The sequence below is a fragment of the Corythoichthys intestinalis genome, chromosome 1 (assembly GCF_030265065.1).
Source record: "Corythoichthys intestinalis isolate RoL2023-P3 chromosome 1, ASM3026506v1, whole genome shotgun sequence".
NCBI lineage: Eukaryota > Metazoa > Chordata > Actinopteri > Syngnathiformes > Syngnathidae > Corythoichthys > Corythoichthys intestinalis.
Window position 1 is genome coordinate 55,470,295 of NC_080395.1, and position 23,731 is coordinate 55,494,025.

The 23,731-nt window shown below is 39.2% G+C and overlaps 1 protein-coding gene across 2 annotated transcripts in view; it reads left to right on the forward strand.

Moving 5' to 3' along the window:
- Positions 1–23,731, forward strand: part of mpped2a (metallophosphoesterase domain containing 2a) — a 98,235-nt gene that overhangs the window by 59,563 nt on the left and 14,941 nt on the right. The gene's annotated exons all lie outside the window — the stretch shown is intronic.

The window sequence follows — 23,731 nt, forward strand, 5'->3', positions numbered from 1 at the left end:
TTCATAAAAAGGCACTTGGACACTCCACGGGAGTTTTGGCAAAATATGTTGTGGACTGATGAAACAAAAGTTGAATTATTTGGGAGTAACACAGAACGTCATGTGTGGAGGAAAAATGGAACAGCTCACATCAACATCAACACCTCATCCCCACCGTGAAGCATGGTGGAGGGAGCATCATGATTTGGGGCTGTTTGCTGCCTCAGAGCCTGGACAACTTGCAATCATTAATGGAAGAATGAATTCAAAAGTTTATCAGGATGTTTTGCGGAAAACGTGAGGCAGTCTCACAGACAGTTTACACTAAAAAAAAAGGATGAATGCTGCAACAAGACAATGATCCAAAACACAGAAGTAAATCAACTTCAGAATGGTTTCAGAAGAATAAAATACACGTTCTGGAGTGGCCAAGTCAAAGTCCAGACTTGAATCCCATTGAGATGCTGTGGCATAACCTAAAGACAGCTGTTCATGCTAGACATCCAGGAATCTGACTGAACTACAGCAGTTTTGTAGAGAAGAATGGTCCAAGATTAGTCCTGATCGATGTGCCAGACAGATCTGCAGCTACAGGAAGCGTCCGGTTGAAGTTATTGCTGCCAATGGGGGGGCACAAAATATTAAATGTGATGGTTCACTTACTTATTTGTTCCCCCTTATGTCATTGTTTGCATACTATCCTCATTAAAATATGAAAACCTATTAATATTTGGGTGTTTTTAGTTAAAGCAGACACTGTTTTTTCATCTGTTTGATTTTGATAAAGATCAGATCACATTTGATGCTGATCTTATGCAGAAATGTGAGAAATTCCAAAAGGCTCTGATAGTTTTTCATACCACTGCATTACTGTTAAGCCAATAGGACACATGCACTGCATACAAAGTCATTTTAATTGAGTACTGTCAGTTACCAGTGCCCTATAAAAAATTGTTTCCATATTTGAAAAATAAATTTGCCTTCAAGCACACGTTATAAAAATAAAATTATGTCAATCATATTTGTAGTCTTTGATAACACCTTTTCACTTGGCTTTTTAAAGTAAATTAAATTAATAAACAAAAATCTGCAAAAATCATGTGGATTAAATGCCCAAGCCAAGTTAGGTTGGTGTGCAATACAGTACAATAGCCGTGAGACACAAAAGGAGAGCCACAGCAAGGTCATACAGATTGACAAGAACTGCACTGTGGATGTTGCTTTTGTAAAGTCTGGTAAGAAACATAGTAATGTGCGCTGCAAATGGCCAATCTTTAAATTTAATATTATTATCGCTTGAAGCAGTACCACCTGGTAGGGCATGCTCAATTCGCTTTACTAGCATACACTCCACCCCAAGACAAAAAAAAAAAATATTGCAAAAGACTTGCTACCGGTAAACTCAAAATATGGAATTCAAGTGGATGACTGGAAGTAATGGACCCTCTTAACCTAATTCGTCTGACAGTTTTTTTTTTTTGTTTTAATGTACTCTATCGTGTACACATGTTGACAAAGTAAATGCTTAAAAAGGTTTAGAGGGAGCATTTAAAGCGCAAGACAAGACCTTGATCAAGTGCAGCCTACTGGAAAGAATCTTGTATAATAACATGAAAAGACACAGATTTTATTTTTCTGATGTGTAGTACGGACAAATGTGTACATAATAACCAATATTTTGCAGAAGTACACAAAGTAGCCGTTGTCAGACATTTAAATGCTATGCGTATTTCAATGCCCCATACACGCTTTAATGGACCGAGAAAGTGATGCAGTCTGAGTCCCAGACGAAGAAAGACGGAGATTATTGCACAGGTACAGAAAGTATAGCGTATGTGCCTTTTTTCTTAGCTACTTTTTACCTGATTCAAGTATATCTGCGTTTATGTGCTGTACACACGAAGCGTGGCTGTCGTCATGTTTGTTATGAAATGACTGCTCACACAAGCGGTGTCATTTATGGTATTTAAACATTATTTTCTCCATTTTCATAGTTCTACGAAATTAGTCATTTGCATATTTGGATTATTTGAGCAACCATCTTTCACATGACGGTCATTTATGCTAGGTCTTGTTTTTTATCTTTGCTTTAAGATTAAAACAATAGTTATTTGTTTTATACAGTGGGGCAAATAAGTATTTAGTCAACCACTAATTGTGCAAGTTCTCCGACTTGAAAATATTAGAGAGGCCTGTAATTGTCAACATGGGTAAACGTCAACCATGAGAGACAGAATGTTGGGAAAAAACCCCAGAAAATATCATTGTTTGATTTTTAAAGAATTTATTTGCAAATCATGGTGGAAAATAAGTATTTGGTCAGTACCAATAGTTTATCTCAATACTTTGTTATGTACCCTTTGTTGGCAATAACGGAGGCCAAACGTTTTCTGTAACTCTTCTCAAGCCTTCCACACACTGTTGCTGGTATTTTGGCCCATTCCTACATTCAGATCTCCTCTAGAGCAGTGATGTTTTGGGGCTGTCGTTTGGCAACACGGACTTTCAACTCCCTCCTCACCCCGTGGCGTCAAAATTATAACAAGAACGGGGAGCAAAAATCCCAGAACCACACGGGGGGACCTAGAGAATGACCTACTGTTACGGGCCAAAGATGGCTCGCGAAAGGCGTAACATAAAACAATCCACACAAATATACAAGTGGACACAAATTTATTTACACAATAATCAAACTCGCAATGAATATGTACAAAAATGCCGAGGAAGCGTGACTTCAGGGTAAGCCCAGGCCAAAACAACAAACAAAAGGAATTACACTCAAACCCCACCCGCTAACTAAGCCCTGATCATGTAAAAGGAACAAAGAAAAGACAGCTTCTAACCTAACTTCCTACTCTATACAAAACAGGAGAAAACGGGTTGAACAGAAATGGCGACATACCCTTACTTGCTTCAGTGCTCTTATTTACAGTGGTGAACAAAAACGATCCAATAATGAATAAACACAAAAGACCTCACCGAAAAAGCGGGAGTGTATCAAAGTAGCGATCGAATGCAAACGAGAGTGAATGGCGAGCAAATAGCTGGTGAGGAGGACCGCGACAGAATACTGTCAAATGCGACCTCTCAGAGCGTTGACAGCAGCAGGTTTAAGAAGCGTGGCGCCTTTTTCCGTGGCCAATCAGCGGCGGTGACGTCGTCGGTCCGTCCCGCGTCGATCAGCTGTCGTCACAGTGGGAGGGGAAGCAGCCAGCTGGTGGAGGCAACGATCAGCTGACTGGAAGAACCTCAGAAAATTAACTATTAAACGGCCAAGGGCCGTCACACCTACAGAGAGCTGGGACCAGAGTAACAAAGGCTACTATCAGTAACACAATGCGCCACCAGGGACTCAAATCCTGCACTGCCAGACGTGTCCCCCTGCTGAAGAAAGTACACGTCCAGGCCCGTCTGCGGTTCGCTAGAGAGCATTTGGATGATCCAGAAGAGGACTGGGAGAATGTGTTATGGTCAGATGAAACCAAAATACAACTTTTTGGTAGAAACACAGGTTCTCGTGTCAGGAGGAAAAACAATACTGAATTGCACCATACCCACTGTGAAGCATGGGGGTGGAAACATCATGCTTTGGGGCTGTTTTTTTGCAAAGGGACCAGGATGACTGATCTGTATAAAGGAAAGAATCAATGGGGCCATGTATTGAGAGATTTTGATTGAAAATCTCCTTCCATCAGCAAGAGCATTAAAGATGAGATGTAGCTGGGTCTTTCAGCATGACAATCATCCCAAACACACAGCCAGGGCAACAAAGGAGTGGCTTCGTAAGAAGCATTTCAAGGTCCTGGAGTGGCCTAGCCAGTCTCCAGATCTCAACCCCATAGAAAATCTGTGGAGGGAGTTGAAAGTCCGTGTTGCCCAACGACAGCCCCAAAGCATCACGGCTCTAGAGGAGATCTGCATGGAGAAATGGGCCAAAATACCAGCAACAGTGTGTGAAAAGCTTGTGAAGAGTTACTGAAAACGTTTGGCCTCCGTTATTGCCAACAAAGGGTACATAACAAAGTATTGAGATGAACTTTTGGTATTGACCAAATGCTTATTTTCCACCATGATTTGCAAATGAATTCTTTAAAAATCAAACTGTGATTTTCTGGGGGGTTTTTTGTTTTTTGTTTTTTTTTCCACATTCTGTCTCTCATGGTTGAGGTTTACCCATGTTGACAAGTGGGAGAATTTGCACAATTAGTGGATGACTAAATACTTATTTGCCCCACTGTATGTGATGATGTACAGTACATCGATAAGACTAATGCAAAAAAAATATTGAGATGGATTTTTTATTCTGTACATACAGTGGCATGAAAAGTTTTGGGCATGCGGATGCCCAAAATTTAGCTGGATCTCATTAAACGTGTAGATGTGCGTTTTTGTGTTGCATAATATAATTTCAAATTTTTGAAATCCATATAAACACTCAACTCATTGCAAACAAAGCAGATGCTACCCAAGCTTTCACTGAAACTTCATAAAACTTCCACTTTTTCATTTGGATGTGTAGATAGTCAAACCATTCCTGTAACCCTTCCGCCTTGACAATCTAAACTTTTCATAGTTTGGCAGAATGTGGCGAGGTGAAGAAATTGTTTGGTGTGTCTAATGTCCTTCTCCTTCCATTTCTCATGTTTTAAATATTGTCTTCCCACTCTGTATACGGTTAGTTAGGGCTGTATATCAGGTTCAGAAGGAGCGCTCAGGTTGTGATTATAAGTAATACAAACTTAATCAAAAGATCGAGCACTATAGGGAGCAGGTGGGGAACTATAGTAGCCCAGAGCTAGCCAGATGTCGTCAACATGAGGACGGATACATGGCATGGGCATGCTGCTCTAGGCGATAAAATGCAATCACTATCCACTGGAAGTGAGCCCAAGACGGCTCAGTAACCAGCCGGGGAGTACGTAGCAATCAGTCTCTCACTCCGAACCCGACCGCAGGCTACCGACTTATTCCAGCGAGAAGATGCTAAAAACTCCCGGCTTCATCAGCATCAATACGTGGTAAAAGGCTAGCAATTGTGTATATGTGTGACATCTAAATCTGTCCATCCGTTTGGTCGCAATGTGCGCTGCTAAATCAATGGCTCAATAGTCTTGTTTTATGCTGCACGCTGTGCTTCCTGCTTTGAGTGGATAAATATTCTGGCCTTGTTTTATTTTTAATTGTTATCACTTTTCTTGGCTGAAACACTGGTTTGATGTTAGGTTTTGTAAGATTGGTAACCCATTGCAATAGGGTATTTCTCTCAATACTCTTGTGAAAAGTTATTAGCCTTATGTATGTATTTATTTGAAGGGCAATGTTTAATTTTGATATCAATTTTGTCTTTGTGCTAAAATGTAATTTATTTTCAACAACAACTTCATTTTAGATATGTTGATTTAGATAACAAAACAACCTAGACTTTTGTTGACAAAACTGCATATTAAGTCTTCAAAAATCAGTGTTGTTAATCTTACTGAAAAAAAGTAATTAATTATAGTTACAAATTACTTCTCCCAAAAAGTAATTGCGTTAGTAACTCAATTACCTGAATGTAAGAGTAATTAGTTACTTGGCAAAGTAATTGGTGATAATTACTTTTTTTTTTCCTCAAAAAAAAAAAAAAAACATTGGCCACACTATGTGAAGTTTTTTTGTGAAGGTTTTTGGTACAATTGGCCCGAGCCCAATTCTTTACCCTAATTTACCCTTCACCCTGAATCAACTGTTAAAAGTTGTTAAAATTGCTCCCATTATTGCATTAGTTCCCTTCTCTCTACTTTCGACAAATGAAAGTTTTAAAACTTTCATTTTGACTTTTTGTTGATTTTTTTGTTGATTTTGACTTCAAGTCAAGATTTTGCCAATTTAGAAGTATTTTAGATAAAAAGTTACTTAGGTTCGTTAGGAAGGTTCTCTACAAAAGAGCCGTAATAAAAGGTCTACTGCTTTAAGATGGCGGCTGTTTACTAATGCATCTAGTGCCGTGTCTGTCATTTTGCATCTAGTTATATCTATATACAGTATAATATGTGTAAAGGCTAATACTGTATGTAAACTTTACCTTCCCTTTCTTATACTCATTTAGTCCACCTTGCTTAGCTGGTTTCAGCGTGTTACAAATGCCAGTAATCCGTGGGGTCCCTTTAGTGCTACATAAAATAATCATTTACTTAAAATTTCAAATAATTTTACAGTGGTTTAATCTTTTTTTTTTTTTCTTTTTTTTTCCCTCTCTCTCTAATCTTTAACAGCTTTTTAGTTAACAAAAAAAAAAAACAAGCACCCAAGCAGCGCTAGTTGCCAAAAGAAAGTAAAGCAGGGTAAATTACAAATAAAATAATTATACCTGCCTGGTATGATCATCAAATTAGACAGTTTGTCTAATCATTTTAAACCAGTAATAATGACCCAATAATAACTATAGAGACAAAGATGGCAACAAAATTAACATAGATTATAAAAATATGCTAACATTGTTGATAACTAAATGCATAATTATTGTATATGGAATAGTTACTTAGCCTCCTCTTTGGTCAACATGATGTTGTGTGGCCAAAAACGTAGCTGTGTGATGTATGTTGAGAGCTATCATTCAATTCAGTAATGACAGCTTTATAAACAGAAGGGCAGTCTACTGACGGCTTTCTGCTCAGCTGTGATAGCATTCACATTATCCTGCTGCACTTCCCTTTCTTCCTGCTGACCTCTCCACAGATCTCTGAGGCAAGACTAAGGCACCGCTTACCTCAATTTGCCCTGCTTTAGACCGCAGTATATACTAGTAGATGATCATAACATCCAGACGTCAAAATAACGTTATTGATTGACTTATTCGTTAGTTGGTCAGTAAGTAACATTATTTTTTTCATGTTGCTGTAGATTCTCACACAAATACAGAAAAGAAAATCCTCACCAACAGCATTGTTATTTGGTAAGGCTAATCTTCCCTAATCAAACCATGCACTTTATCAATTATCAATGAAAGTAGATACAAGTCCATCACGTTTCAAATTATTATGCTCATACAGTGGTACCTCGAGACACGGTCGCTTCGACACACGATCTTTTTGACATCCAACATAAAATTTGACTCGCCGTTTGTTGCTACTTCCGACGACATGCTCGAAATACGACGATTTTTACAGCGCCGCAGTTTCTTTGTTTTGCCGGAAGATGGAAGCACGGCTGATTTTCTTGTGAGAGAAATCAACACTGGATCCAAAAAGATTAGTGCAGGTGGAAAAAAAAGAAAAGGTGACACTTACCATTGAAATGAAGATGTAAATTAAGCAAAATATAAGCATGGTGTGTGCATCCATGAAATGGGTCGACAATAGGCCCGTAGAATGTCGATCTCGGCCGGCAGTCCTCCTCCGTTCGCCAGTCTTTATAAGTTAAGGTGACAATTCTTATTGTGGTAACATCGTCAAAGACATCGCCAGCTTAGTCAGGTTTCTAATCATTTATTCCATAAACTTGTGCAACACTGACGCCAGCATCAAAACAGAAAGTAAAATAGAACCTCGCTCTCTTGCTCACAGTCACGTCAGCCCCACGGTGCGTTCAGGTACAGCAAAAAAAGTCCGCCACGTCAGAATCCGATTCGTTACATTATTGCAGGTATTATTATAACTATTATATTATTATTACTATTCTGATTTTTCATAATTTATTTGTTTTGCTCTTTGTAATTGCTATTTGCAATAGTAACAGCAGTATTTATTAAGGATCTAGTGTAGGTTTCTGGACTGTGGAACAAATTAATGGAATTATAAGGTATTCTTATGGGAAAATCCTGCTCGACATACGACCATTTTGACTTACAAACAAGGTCCTGGAACGAATTAACTTCATATGTAGAGGTACTGTACCACTGTATTTTCTATTAGGTTTGGATGTAAATATGTTCCAGGTTTTGCCTATGCGAGTGGTTTACCAAGGTGTTCAAGTAAAAAAATTCATCTGTCTTTTTAACGCTCCCGCTGACACAGTTGGTGTATGACTGGTGAGAGTGCAAGAGATATTTTGGTCTGCCTGCCTGCAATAATGGAAACTGGTCAGCCTTGGTAGACGCAGACAGGCCCTCAAGGGGCTGCTTGAACATGCACTACCTCTTCAAAATAGGTGTGCAACCAAATCATTTGCTAATTTTGACATCCTTGTTTTGGCAAGATCAAGCTGGAATTAAAATTTGAGAGTAATTAATTATTCTATGTGCGTGTCAGATACATGTCATTTTGTATTTATGTCTGCGCTCTCGTATACTACGTACATGTTTCGTGTATTCTCTGTTCCAACTATTTGTGTATAAACCCTGGAGACCAACAATACCAGTTTGTGTGCTTTCCTGTGCCTATTGTTGCTGCTGCGTCTCAGTGCCCTCACTAACATCCACTCGTTGTAAGGTCAAGACAATAGCTGCAGACAGAGTGGCATGTATCTGCACTGCTTTGACCCAGCGGCCCTTCCTGTTGCCTTTAACACCCCCTCTGCTCCCCATACCCTCGATCTTTGACCTCTACAGCAAAGACTGTCAGCCTGTTATGCTTGTACAAGGCACGGTGTGCTCTCAGCGTCTCAGGTCTGTGTGAAAACCAGCAGCTTTCTTTTCCCATCTTTCTCTGGAGGAAAGTTGTGTGCATTGAGAGCAAAAAACTTTTATATGCAAAACAACAGTGTAGCTTCATTTGAAGCTTTTAAAACAGAATCAAGGTCACCCATTAGAAAAAAAAGATCATGGAATAACACAAAGTTAAATTGTTGTAGATTTTGTTTTGGGAAAAACCTTTTTTGTCTTCTTTGTCTAGCTGAATTTGATGTCTGATACGCATCTAATGGAAACATTCATCTATTCAAATCTTTCAATGTCACATCGGTCTATCGATGTTGCTTGAAAATCCAAGGTTTTATTTGCAATGTTCATACCACTTTTCTCTTGTATAGTATAAGATGAATTCAGTGGGGGCAAAAAAATCTTTTCAGCCTGTTTTTGAACAAGGTCAGGCTTTCAAACATTGGCTTTCTAATATGAGAACAGGTGCAGGCTCGTCATGACCTTCATTGATGAGCTTTGTTTGGTACAACAGGCAGAGAACTTCAATTGATTCTTTGTTTAAATGATTGTAAACCTGATGTGGCAGGAATACAAAATGTCTACATTAGACCTTTTCTACTGATATGACTTGATTGAGTAATCAAATTTATAGATGAATTATTTTTACAGCGTCTCACCCAGTTACTGTTCTTTGATCACACAGATCGGTGGAATTTGACTTAGAAAAGTGCCATAAAGATGTGTTGGAATCATCTGGAGCAAAGTGTATGTTCTGTTAATAATAGGGATGTAATGTAATGTAACCGTTTCGGTACAGGCTGCTCGGTTCGGAACGGAGGCGTACCGAACGAGTTTCTCACGTAATGTAAAGTGCTGTCAAATTAAGCGCATTAACGGGCGGTAATTAATTTTTTGAATTAATCACGTTAAAATATTTGACACATTTAACGCAAGCGCGGAATGCCCGCTCATGCATCCCATAATCTCACTGTTAATTACGCCCCACGGACGGCTCGCTAAGGGCGTAACATAAAACGAGCCACACACACAAGTTGCAAGTGGACACAAATTTATTCACACAAGTCGAACTCGCAATGAACAAAATATACAAAATACGGAAGGAGCTGGCTTCAGCGTAAGCCCAGACCAAAACAACAAACAAAATGAAACTACACTTAAACCCACCCGCTAAGTAAACCCTGATCGTAAAAATGAAATTAAAAAAAAGACAGCCACTACCCTGGCTTCTACACTAAACAAACCGGGTTGAACGAAAACGGCAGTTTACCTCTACTGCTGCGCGTTGCTCTGATTTACAGTGGTGAACAAAAACGATCCAATAACGAATGAACACAAAATACCTCACCGAAAAAGCGGGAGTGTAACAAAATAGGGATCAAATGCACAGGTGAATGAATGGCGAGGAAACAGCTGGCGAGGAGGCACGCGGCACATATGCTGTCAAATGCGAACTCTGAGTGTTGACTGTAAAACGACGAGCGGTCAGATGACTTTTGTTAACGCTGCCTTTATTTGGTTAACAAGACTCAGGCACAATACAACACACACGCAGGAATGCGAGCTCAAACAACGGCCTAATACAGTAGTACTACCTTGTATCGGCTTAGCTGCCGTAAAGCAAGTGTCGTTATATCCGCAAATGTAAACAAAGGGCTGCACAATGGATACATGACAGACAGTGGCTAGTTTCTGAAGTTGGCACCCTTCTTCGTGTGGCCCATCAGCGGTGGCGACGTGGTCTGCTCGTCCGGCGTCAATCAGAGTACGTCACGTTGGGAGGGGAGGCAGCCAGCTGGCGGACGCGACGATCAGCTGACGGATAGTCTCAAAAAAGATAACAATTAAACGGCCAGGGCCGTCGCACCACTCAGAAGTGCAGTGAGCAGCGTGGGTAAGGGTTAAATGTACCCTAATTTTCGGACTATAAGCCGCTACTTTTTTCCCTCATTTTGAATCTTGTGGTTTATAGTCCAGTGCGGCTTATTTGTTGATTTATTTGGGTTAACAGGTAACACTTTATTTGACAGCGGCATCATAAGACTGTCATAAGAACATCATAATTATGACATGACACTATCATGGGCATTACTGAATGCTTATGACAGATGTCAATATGTGTCATGTGGCATATTATTTCACCAACTCCATTTATGTCCAGCTCAGATCTTTTACGGCCATTCAAAAGTGAGATAATTTGCTGGATGACACTAACCGACCTCTATTATAAGCATTCATTAATGCTTATGACATTGTCATGTAATAATTATGACTGTCATATGACAGTATTATGGCACCACTATCCAAGAAAATCTTACCAAATACCATAACTAGCAATTGATGAAACAACTGGAACAGTAACTGAAGAAATAATTAGCACAGAACATGATTGTTATTTACATCTGTAGCACCGCAATGCATGCTAGGAGGAATGTTGGATGACAACAGTGTTAAAAGCAGGTGGCAGCAAAGGTTGACTGTCTCCCCCAAGGGAGCAGTGATGGCCAAATGAAGCTTTTAGAAACAATAAGGCTTTGCACCCAATTGTTTCAAAGCTTAATGGTGGTTCATTTGGTCTCATGACAGTCCTATGATGCCATTGTCAAATGAAGTGTTACCAGTTAATATATTTTGGTGTAAATATCCCATAATACAATGAGGACAACTGCGGCTTATAGTCCAGGCTTATCGATGAACAAATGCCGTATTCGTGTCAAATTTGGTGGGTGGCGGCTTATAGTCCAGAAATTACGGTAAACATGGAAAAAAATCAGGTTGGGCCTCTGGGTGGGGAATTCAAATTAAAAAAGAATATAGATGAAACAACTCTCAGAAAATGTAAATACGTTGGTTTGCCTAGAGGATGAGTGGAAGAGGGCCACATTTATGTGTACACTACACACACTGTGCACACATTATTAAAAAAAATTGTTACTGTTCTAGGGCTCTGTTGTGTGTTTGTTTTTGCAGAGAAAAAGAAAATGTCTTCAACAGAAAGAATGTTAATGTTAATGCCATCTTGTGGATTTATTGTTAAAATCAACAAATACAGTACTTATGTACAGTATGTTGAATGTACGTATATATCCGTCTTGTGTCTTATCTTTCCATTCCAAAAATAATTTACAGAAAAATATGCCATAAGAGATGGTTTGAATCGCGATTAATTACGATTAATTCATTTTTAAGCTGTGATTAACTCAATTAAAAATTTTAATCGTTTGACAGCCCTTACCTAACCCTTATTTTTCGAGGCTGTGGTCATAAAGTTAATATGAGAAACTTGAAACTGATCAGTGTTGCAACTGTTTAATTTTGCACATCAGATATTTTTTTTAAAGAAAAAGTCTTAGCCAATGTTATTTATTTTTATTTTGTTTTTCAAAATATCTACATTTCAGAATATTGTATTTTCTATTTTTGAGCAGAATTCTAGCTTTGTATAGGCTAATGTTCCTATTGTTGAAAGCACAAAAGTGTGTAATAAACAACTAGCCAATTTATATTTTGCATTTTGTTTTCTTACTGTACCGAAAATGAACTGAACCGTGACCTCAAAACCAAGGTACGTACCAAACCAAGATTTTTGTGTACCGTTACACCCCTAGTTAATAGGAGGTTAAAATTGTGCATTAATGTAAAATTATTAGATATTTTAGTAGTTTCTCAAAAAATCCTTCTGGATTGAGTAGACGTTCATCTTAAAATCAATATACTGTACATTCACAGCTAGTTATGCACGATAATACTTATTTCAACCAATACCGGTAAACAATAATTTCCTCCCCCTTCCAGCCGATAACCGATAATGTCAAGCCGATAATTCTATTAAAAGATATATGTAAAATGTTAAAGTATACACAACAGTAAATGTTACTGTGCAAAAATATAATCTAGTGCTATTTTTTCCAGATCAAATGTGAACGAGTAATGAATTCAAACATTTGTAGCTTTTGGCAACAGAGTAAATACATAAGTTGCACAAAAATGCCTTTAAAAGTAAGCCATACCTAACACACATACATTACTACACAGCAAAAACACACCTCCTTCAAACTAGTTAAATTCCTTGTTTGCAGTGTAAATCTATTGGAAATAAGTGAAAATATCTTCCAGCGCTTCTAGTAAATTTCCCTCAGATTTCATGAAATAAGAAAAATAGCTAGCTGAAAATAAGCTTAACATCCTTATTTAAAGCAAAAAAATATGATATTTAATCTTAAAAAAGCAGCTGGTTTGTCAGAAATGTTCTTTATTCAAGAATAGATATGGTTCAAAATATTATTTGACAACAAATTTTGCTTGAATTAGATGAAAAATGACCAGTTTTTAGCTGTATGGGCTTAAGGACAAATAGTAATATTTACTTTAAGAAAACTTTATTTTCTTTAACACTCAAAACAAGTTGGAGAATATTTTTCTAGATTTAACAAAAAATAATCTGATTAAGACGTTATAAATTTGCAGTGTGTGGAGTGTGATTTAGTCCATGTTGAAATGGCCATCTAACCAATGTGCCATCATGCTAAGCATGTTTACTTGACTAACATCACTTGTCCAAATGTCCGTGGTGAAATTGATGTGATCAGCGTGTTTTTTACGAAAAATGGTGGTCATACAAGGCAGGTTAGCATGCGTCTGAAAAATAGCGGCGGCTCGGTATCTAATAGCGGGGCTTCAGATGCTGAAAGGCATGTCCACGATGATAAACGGCTGGTCTCCAAAGGCTATAAAGTGCATTATTTTTTCATCCAGGGCTTTGGCTCTCAGGTCACTTCGGTCAAAACGTCTCTGCATGTCAAAAGCATCTCCGATCGTCACAAGCCCCGTAGCTTTCCATTTTTTTAAGGCACCACTATTAGCTTTAGACTTGACGAAAGCGGCAGCCTCGTATTCGTTCCACAAATTTTTGTGATGCAGCTTTGAATGGCTGATCAGGTTTGTGGTGTTGATTGAGGAGGCTTTCTTTCCACCTTGTGGAACTTCTGCAGATGGCGAGAGCCCTATTTGTTTCACACACGGAAAGTTAACCCACACTGGTGACGGGCCTGCCATGATATCTGCTGGTTCAAGCATGCCATGTGACGTGTCACTCATACGACAAGGGTTTCAAAGGGAGGAGGGGTTGAGGTGGCGGTACAGAATTGGACAAAACTGCGTCGATTGCGCACATTCGGAGGCTAAATCAAGTATGCAGTATAATTATCAGATTACATTATAGGTTGATTTTTTTTTTTTTATCTGAATTATCTGTGTGACGTCATAATTGCCATTATCAGTAACCAATATTATCGTGCATCTTTACAGCAAGTAGGCCCGGTTTTTCAAGCCATCTTGGGGAGAGTTGGTGAGTTTTACCAGTTTGTTACTTGGTGTATTTAAAGCAAGAGGATGACAGTATTGCCTCCAAATGAAATATGCACATTTTGTTTAGAATGTGGTGCATCCTAGGGAATAATCACATTGGATCACAAATCAACAGTGTGTGAATTATTGCTTTGGAATTTTAAAAAAAATGGTGTTCTGGCACAACTTGTCCGCTGTGCGGGTTAAGTTGGAGAAAGTGGTTTCGCACCATTTGGTTGGTTTGTCAGCTACCTTCACTCCAGAAGAACAAAAAGACACAGAAGAAAGTGATTATTATCATACATATTATACTGTATCATTTTTGTAGAGATTAGTCTGAGAGAAGGCTTCAAATTAGTCTTCAGTGGCGAGTTGGGAATGAAACTAAGCCTGGAATTCTTTTTTTTTTCTTCACCAAATTTCTCAGCTCCTTCATTTCCCAGATATATGACCCTTGCTGCCTCCCTTCACTTCACTTGTCCCCGCCACCCTCCCGTTTGCTTTGTTCTCCTGGATCAAGTTCACAGAGGTCGGGGCTGGAGAAGGGTAATGGGACCCATGGCCCTGTGTCTCAGAGCAGGTTGAATAGGTCTTTGCCCCTGCCCCCCTATCTCCCATACGGGCTTCATGAATAGGACCCTGATTCCTCCTCTTTTTATTAGTCTGGTTTCTTGTTTCAGTGGACTTGCCCAGCCTTCTAGACTTCCATATCCATGTTCCCATAACACCTCACTCCTCTTCCTGAGATTCACCTGTCACATTCACAAGCAAACACGGACCAGGAACATTTCAGCCATTGCTCCACACGAACAGATTTTATTAGATCACACTCTGTTCACAAGCCTCCAGACACAAATATTTCACATAAATAGTTTTCTGCCATCAGTGAGTCTTCTGCTGAACACGCTGTTAGTTCCATCTATATTTTATAGCAACACTGCTTTCTGTTATCACTTCTTCTACTGGGTGTGTGATTGCAGCACAATTCACTATATAGTCTCTCTCGCTTTCAATCACATAGTTTTATGTTGTTGTTGTCAATCAACACAGTGAGGAGGAAATTGTGTTTTAATGGCTTCCCATTAACTTAACCAGCTCATTGTTGTATTGCCTGACAAAATCACCACAAATCAGACTTTATGAGAGATTTATGTCATCTTAACTGTCACTGGATGTAAGCAAATGCTTAAATGAGCCAGATGGCGTAGCTGTAGGATTACGCTGTAAATAATCTAATGGGATGTAATGTAGCGTAATACACTGGGCAATAATTGTTACCTTAAAATTATATATTTCTTATCAATAACCTCTAAGGTCAAATCAATTTTTTTTTTAAAGGTTTGGAGACTAATCATCAATCTATTCTCTGTACCACTTATTCTCACAGGAGCCTATCCCTTCTATTGGTTTTGAATTTAGGTAGCTATTATTGGTCTTACCATGTTTGATATTTAGAAGAAATACTTAAATTAGAACTAATGGAATTGAAAGTGTAACCTGAAAAGCAGTATATAACTGAGTTATAATAATGAATCAACCAATGTGATTAGGGGAAGCCATCATTTACAAGAAGCCATTGTTAGTTTGATCGAACTCATCCGCGTGCATAACTGTTAGGTATCTATGCCTATCTGTGTTTAATGTTTGGGACAGTACCCCAACAGATCAGTGTTTCCCAACTATTAGTCTGCTAAGGCACTCATTTTGCATTAAAAAAATCTCGAAGCTCACACTTTAGTAAAAACATCACAGTATTCATACTAAAATAATGATCATCTTTCCTTTTAGTATTATCATAGTATCTAATGTGATTTTTACACCAGCCAATTAGTCAACTAATCGCTAAACTAATCGGTAATTAATTGACTATTGACTGCTATAAAAGAAGTCATTTGTGGCAGTCTGAGTCATTAATGGTTCTGATGCACTACACTATAAAGGCTTGATCTGTGTGCACCTGTACGAGTGTAAAATTGCAGTTGGTAATACACTGCTACAACATTGGACACCCCCCCCCCCCCCGATCCCCCCAAAACAAACAAACAAGCAAACACACACAAACACAGAATGACAGACCTGTGTGTTGTGAATTGCTTGAAGCTGCCAGGTCAGTAAGAGCAGCTGTGTTTGCTACGAAGCATCTGCTGGCTCAGACAGTGGTTGTTTTACGTTTCTGGTCTGCAGGTCAAACTGCAGCTGGCTCCATCTCGGCATGGAGGCAAACCCTGGGGAGAGTGCTTGTGTAGGTGTGTACACGTTTTTGCGCCAAGATGTCCCCATGGTTGTAGCCTTTCCTAAGCGGGCTAAGTCCTGTGCCCAACCCTTTGCGTCTTGGCTTTGGCTGCATGGCTGCAGAAAGATTAATCCATTCCACACTCCATCAGTCACTAGGCACAGGTTATTAGTGCTGGGACAGAGCACACACACACAAACACCCTTCACCCTTGTGACTTCACTTTGCACCCTGTCCCCAAAGTTAGCAAAGGTGGCCTTGGTGTTGAGAGGCCATTTGTCAAAAGCCTCCACTTGGCTCCTTTTAATAAGGCTACCTGGGCTCTGAGATTACACACGCACACAAACACCCACATGCATGCACACACCCACACGGTTTGTGCACTGCTTTGCACATACCCACTGAGTGTCAGGTAGTGCACCCCGTGAGGCTTATAAAAGTCCCATTAACATGGCCCTCCTCATTGGTTCTGACAGGTTGATCAATTAGACCCCACCCTTCGCTGACCTCAGGGTCTCTCTAACTCAAGAAGCTAGCAAGGATGGATCGCTGGTCCTGCACACACTCACGCAAACACTCACCTCTTCCTTGTTATCTGGTCATTGTGCAGTTTGTTTGTGCCAACATGTGTCCGGCACCATGGTGATATTCAATTGTGCAGTAGGTCTCTGGCTTTTAAAAGTCATTGATCAGAGTGTGCCTGACTTTTGGTATGATCTTATCTGTATTTTGACTAAAGCGCGCACACTCATCTGTTTTGTGACGCAAAGTTTTCTCCGCTTGTGTGTTAGAAATAGAGTAAATGTGCAAGATACAGTAGCTAAACTAAAAGAGAATTCTTCATGGGTTCACCTGTAGGTGTGGTCATTCTAGAGATTTTTTTTTCTCTTTATGAAGTACACTATCTGGGTTGAGAGAGTACTAAATTTCTGAATAGCAATCTTTTCAAATGCTTCTAAATCGTCGAACAAAGACATATACATTTAAATAATTGATTCGAAAAGCCCACAATGCCGCTTCTCACAAATTGTGTTCTTTTTGCGCTGTTTAAGTCTAGTTTGTAAAGCATAGGATGCTGTTTGAAATGTCACAGTCATTTTGACGCACCAAATTAGAGAGCCGCTGGAAATCTTTCTTTTTTTAATGTAAATTTCAACCTAAACTTAACCGCAGATCGAATGAGGCGCTTGCCAAGTTAAATAAACAAAAGTTGAAGAGATTTGATGCTAAATAATTACTTTGACTTATTACATTGATTAAATTGAATACAATTTCTATATTAAGGCTGCAACAACTAATAGATTAAAATCAATAAATTATTTTTTGTGTTTAATGTGAGGCTGCGCGCTCCAGTGATTAGAAGAAGAGAGAGAGTTCACTGCTCCACTCAGGTTGGGTTGTTGAATCAATAACATTACGAAGTGTCGAGAGTTAGATTGTCGTATGTGTTGTTAGATCCAGTGTGCCTCCGTCAGAAGTGAGTCAATGAAGTCAATTGTATTGTTTGTATCCTTTGTTGATGAAACTATTACTTAGCGTGAAGCAAGTTAGCAATTATGCTAATCATTGTCCGTGTTGTATTGTGTTTTGGAGAAACATATTAGCACTTGAGTTATTGTTGTAGTAAAGTTGTCTCATTTCTTTTTATAAAGAAACCACACACATAACCCCATTCATATAACAGCTTAGCGTCTCATTTTAACGCAAACTCATTCACTGCATTCAAACTGTAAATTGTCATACAAGAGTGTTTGCTTGGAAATTGGATTTGGATTGTATTTATGAACAACTGTTTGAAGAAAACTGATTCATTACAGTCTGCCTCCTTCATTTTTTTTTTTTTTTTTTTTAAAGAAAATAATGAGTAATTGACACAATTTATATCAACACTTTGCCCACAAGAAAAAAAAAAGGGTAACTCTATAATAACTATCCGTTTTACTAGTTAATAAATCATTAGTAAACTGTTGATAAATGATTTATTGTTGATTTGTGAAGTATTTGTTAACAGTTTGTTAAGCATTTATAGGGTGTTCGAATATGGTTGACCCCATTCTAAATGCCCATGCTAGTTGTTGGATCCTAATAAAACTATATACACTTTATGTTGAAGGTCATATGTTTTATTGGTTAAATATACAAAGAAAATTACAAATATTTGTTGGTTCTATGGCAGATTTTCATATATGTGCAACATGAGCGCTGCCTGCAAAATGCCTTGTTAAAATGCCTTTTCTTTTGAAGTGAACGGCATTTCTTAACCTGAAAAGATAGAAATGCCAAACGTTACACACAAAAACTTGAAAAGTTTCTACACAAACTGTTTCAGGTTAAGAACACCCTGTAAATGCTTAACAAACTGTTAACAAATACTTCACAAATCAACAATAAATCATTTATCAACAGTTTACTAATGATCTATTAACTAGTAAAACGGATAGTTATTATAAAGTGTTACCAAAAGATGTCAATTAGTAGCCCTTCTTTTATTTGAATAGACAGGACTTTTGTTTAGGATTTGTATACTGAACATTTTTTATTTATTTGTGTTTCATACTCAGAACTTTAATTTAAAACTTTTTAATGAGGTTTCTATACTAAAAACAGTACAGTTGTAGACTACAGTTAAGTCAGGAAACTGTAATAAAATATTTTTCAAGGAAATAGTCATCCATTTTGTCTACTTTGTTACTTACAATATGCCTATATAAAAGTTAAAGCATGAAGGTAATTGAAAAAAAAAAAATATCCAATTAGTCGTTTAATTAGTCGATTTTAAAAATAAACGTTAGTTGCAGCCCTATTCAATATGCAATATCGCACAAAACCATTATACGTAAATTTCTCGCTCATCCAATTTTCAAAATTCTTCTTGTGCTCAGGTTGAAATTGCCTTTCTAGATTGACCAGGGCTTTTGACACACTGATTTTTTGGAAAATCAATCAGGGAATGTTGTCATTAAAGATTTTCCTGGGCAAACACTTTCTCTTCATCAGTCTGCTCAGTCCCAACTACACTAAAAGAGCATTTGTATAATGTCTATACCTGTATAATATGATGGTTCACTGGCTATCTTGACATGCTCATTTGCATGTGGTTTGCAAGTTACGCGGTCATTCTGCGGTCTTCTGTGTTGAGGCCTTTTTGTACTCCCGCATCAACGCGCGCATTGCATCCGCACGAGTCTTCTGCGTCGCCCAAGGCGCATACGTTGAAAATTGCGTTGTATTTGTAACAAAAACAGTAGAATTCCAAGGAAGTTAACTTGTGATTGGTCCATTTAGCCACATGCTGTGATGAAATACTTAGCTTTTTCTGGCCAAGCTTGGGTCCACGATCCTGACAAAAGCAAATACAGCATCTGTGTCAGCAAACTCTTCCCGTTGCCATCAGGAGTCAGGGTCAACTTTTTACAGTATAATCGGCTATAAAATTATTACGAAACACCAACCTGGGGTGTCCTAACCAATTAGCACCATAGCGACACCTCTGACTTAGACGCAGTGACAACAGCAAGAATGTGAAAAAAAAGTACAGGATGGCAGTCCTCATAGGCTTTTTGTTGTTATTTTGGATGTTACGATGGTTTTCAATCACAATTCATTGTGGCCTTGTACGCTCATTTTAGTAAAACAATAAGGTCCTCCGGTGCCAAGTGTTGGAAGGTATTGTTGGCTGCCTGGGGACCCAGAAAGAGGTTAACAGCAGAGTCGAGCCCTGGGAGAGACACGACGTCCTAATGATGTCCAACAGCTTAATTGAATATTGGCGTTCTGCACATGGGGGCTAAATTGCTTCTGTCTGCATCACCTCCGCTGCAGGCTGATTTTTAACCTATTTCCACCATTTGATTCCCTGGAGGATCATTAAATGTGCCTGTTACCACGGTTACCAGCCTTTGTGCTTGGGATGCTTTTTGTGTGTCAGAGCCAAATACTATTATTTGAGTTATAGAAGATTCTTCTTTCTTCTTGTGTTACTTTTTCTTGCGGGTTAATGTATTTTATATCATAGTGAGCTTGTAGACGCTTCTCCTGAGTTTCCATGGCAACAAGCTCCAGATGGCAAGTGTCAATAAGACATGACGGAGCTCTAAATAGTCTCACTCTGGGAAAGTATGGACATATACTGTTTTCACTTTACGGGCATAATACTACTGAACTTGTATCCTTCGTAACTATATACAGTACTGGAATATATCATTCTAGAATCCCCTGAGGTGCATGCAATGTGCAGACTACACACACTTAAACAGCCGTGCGCATGAATGAGGTTGTGTCCACGCTGCACAGGAAACCATCTCCTTTTTATTTGACTGCGATGTCATTAATCTTGTTGGGGGTAACAAATGCACTTGCATGGAAGGTGTATTTCACATGCAGACATCTGACAATGGGGCTATTGTGGTAGCGGCTGCAGCGCCCTGCTCTGCATTCAGTCAGGACCTTTGGCTTGGCTCTGGAGCTGCAGCTCATGTCAGGGGTTTATGTTTCATCTGCCAGATGAATGCGTTTATGCAGCACGGAGCATGTGAAAGACCCTGCAAAAATCCCACTCCTTATGTCTTTCCTAGACTATTTTTCTCCTCAGTAGTGAGGGCAAATAAATGTGTTTTGCCATTTTTCAAGGTTTGGCCTTGTTGCCATTATTAGTCTGACAAATCCTCCGCTGGTGTTTCATGTGTGTATCCAAGCGAGTAGGCCGGCTCAGCTCTGATTCACGGCTTTCTAAGATTCTCCCCGCTGCCACTGCAGCCGCCCTATTTCCCTCGCAGAAGTGCTTAGTCGTCCCAGTAATCCATTAGACTTCCATTAGCTCTGATTTGTGTGATTAGTTCTAATTAATCAGTTGAGTCTGTGGCCTTCGCTCCCCTCACTCCTCACGTTGAATTTTTAACCTCATTTCTCAGCACTCCGCTGAGCGAGCCAATCGAAGAGCGGGCTTCGTAGCTGCCTTTGTCTCCCAGTGCACGCACGCATTTTCCAAATCCAGAGCTGTGACATGCTCCTTTCTTAACCACCTAGAAGATGTCTAAATAATTTAGTATGTTCTTTTGAATTTAGGAGCTGCCTAGAGCTACTGATAGCACATTTTACAGCCTTTAGAGTTTGTTTGCTCTTACCCACTCTGCTGCAGTAAGTATTGAGCAGCCAGGTGACCCCATCTTTCATTGTAACAGGACTTATTGATGTTTTCAAAGCCCTCATTTCCCCTTTGTGCTTATGCTAAACACAGAGGCATCTTTAAGAGGCTGTCAAAGAATAGCAGGGTCCAAATCATGTCGTCTTTAGCAAATATCAACTTCTGGTTTGTGGCTTTGCTGCGGTATTTTCTGTAGTACTGTAGGATGATAATCTATCTTCCTTCCCCCTCTTGTCAGCGCTCTATTGCTATTACCACTATTGTGATAAATGAAGCCTCTATTCATCAAGCACCATCTACTCAATTTCTCTCTGTCCTCCCGCACGTGCGAAGACCCTCCGCACGCTTTGTTTTACTTCTTCATCAGTTTCCATCCATCCATCCCACACTCTAGTCAACTAGATGGAGGCTCTCTTTGTGTCTGCCAGGGAAGTCGCAGCTTGTCACCCCCGAGCTTGCACACTCTGATCCAAGCTGCCGGAGGTGGCCCGGCTGCTGTCAATCAATCTGGAAGCGGGTTGCTGAAGGGCTGGGGAGGGTGTGATGTTGACACATGACAAGCACTCCCTACTGTTTAGATATTCGCTCTTTATTTTTGGAATGTGGACGTGTGTCCTTGAATTGGAAGCGCCCTCAGGGATGGAAGTGCGCTCGCATCATTCTGCTGAGAGATCAGCATAAATAATTTGCTCCATGTATCTTTTGTATTTCAATGGTTTCACATTGAAGTGTTTCGAGGGACACCGAGATGAACTGATGATGAATACAATAGAGCTGAAATGATTACTCGAATAATTCGAGTAACTCGATTTTAAAAAATTGATCGAGGTATTTTCTCCACCTTTTAATTTTGCCAGCTTTAGGGTTGACGTTTTGCACAACGCGATGACGTTACGTACGTACAGGAAAAAGACAGAGGCGCCGGATATATTGAAATTCAAACATGCATGAATATAGTGGTAACGACGAAGAAGCCGACGAAACCAAAGAGAAAGGCACCAAGAAAAGGTAGAAAATGTCAAGTGTGGGAGCAATTAAAGCTGGGCACCAAGGCAAACACTGTTTTATGTATGTATATGACAGCGCTGTGCTATACTCAATGCTGCAACTCCACCGAAGGCACCCGGTTTACTCCAAGAGCGGAGGAGCGATACTCGGGACAAGGTAAAATTAGGTTAACGTAGCGCTAATAAATAAAATTAACGTTACTGTACCTTGCCAGCATAATGTTAGCCCTTTGTGTCGATTGGAAACCATCAGTCAGAGCGAACCAAATTCACGTGTGGAGTCCCTCAAGGGTCAATTCTTGGACCACTCTTATTTAACATCTATATGCTTCCCCTAGCTCAGATTATGGAACAGTAGGACATCTCCTATCACACTTATGCAGATGACACACAACTCTACATTTCTGTGTCCCCACATGATTATAGTCCCTTAGTCTCCCTGAGTAAATGCATTCATCAAATCAATGAATGGATGTGCCAGAATGTTCTCCACTTAAATGTGGAGAAGACAGAAGTGATCATTTGGGCTAAAAAAGGAAAGGTCAAAGAAAAGCAGGCACCTTAGCACAATGTCACTTACTGCTACAAATCAAGTCAGAAACCTTGGCGTAATTATTGACTTAGACCTAAAATGTGATAGCCATCTAAAGTTCATCACTAAATCTGCTTATTACCACCTAAAAAATATAGCTAGAATTAAGGAGCTTCTGACTCAACAAGACATGGAAAACTTATGCATGCTTTCATTTTCAGCAGATTGGACTGTTGCAACGGTATATTTACAGGTCTTGATAAAAAATTAGTCAGGAAGCTGCAGCTAGTACAGAATGCTGCAGCCAGAGTCCTCACAAATACAAGGAGACTGGAGCACATCACACGGGTTAGAAATCGTTACACTGGCTTCCAGTGAGTCAAAGGATAGACTATAAAATACTACTGCTCGTCTACAAAACACTTAATGGCCTTGGACCAAAACACATGCTTGATTTGTTAGATTCCTATGAAACATCTAGTTCCCTAAGGTTGTCTGGAACCGGTCTCCTGTATGTTCCAAGAACAAGAACCAAGCAGGGTGAGGCAGCATTTAGTTATTATGCTCCTCACCTCTGGAACAAGTTACCTGAAGTTCTGAAGTATGCTCAAACTGTTAGCTCCTTTAAATCAGGGCTAAAAATGCTTTTGTTTTGCACTGCATATCCATAAATGTCTATATATCTCAATCTATTTGCTTTCTTTTCCTCCTGTGCTTATCTATATTGCTGATTTCAATTATTGTTAGTCGTAGTAGTATTTTTATTTTTTTATTTTATTTATTTATTTTTTTAATTCTATTTGTGATTAAATGTGATTTTTATGCATAATTTTATTTCCTATTTCGATTGTCTTTGGTTTTATGTTCTATTGATTAGAATGTGATTTTTATGACCTTCATGCGATGTAAAGCACTT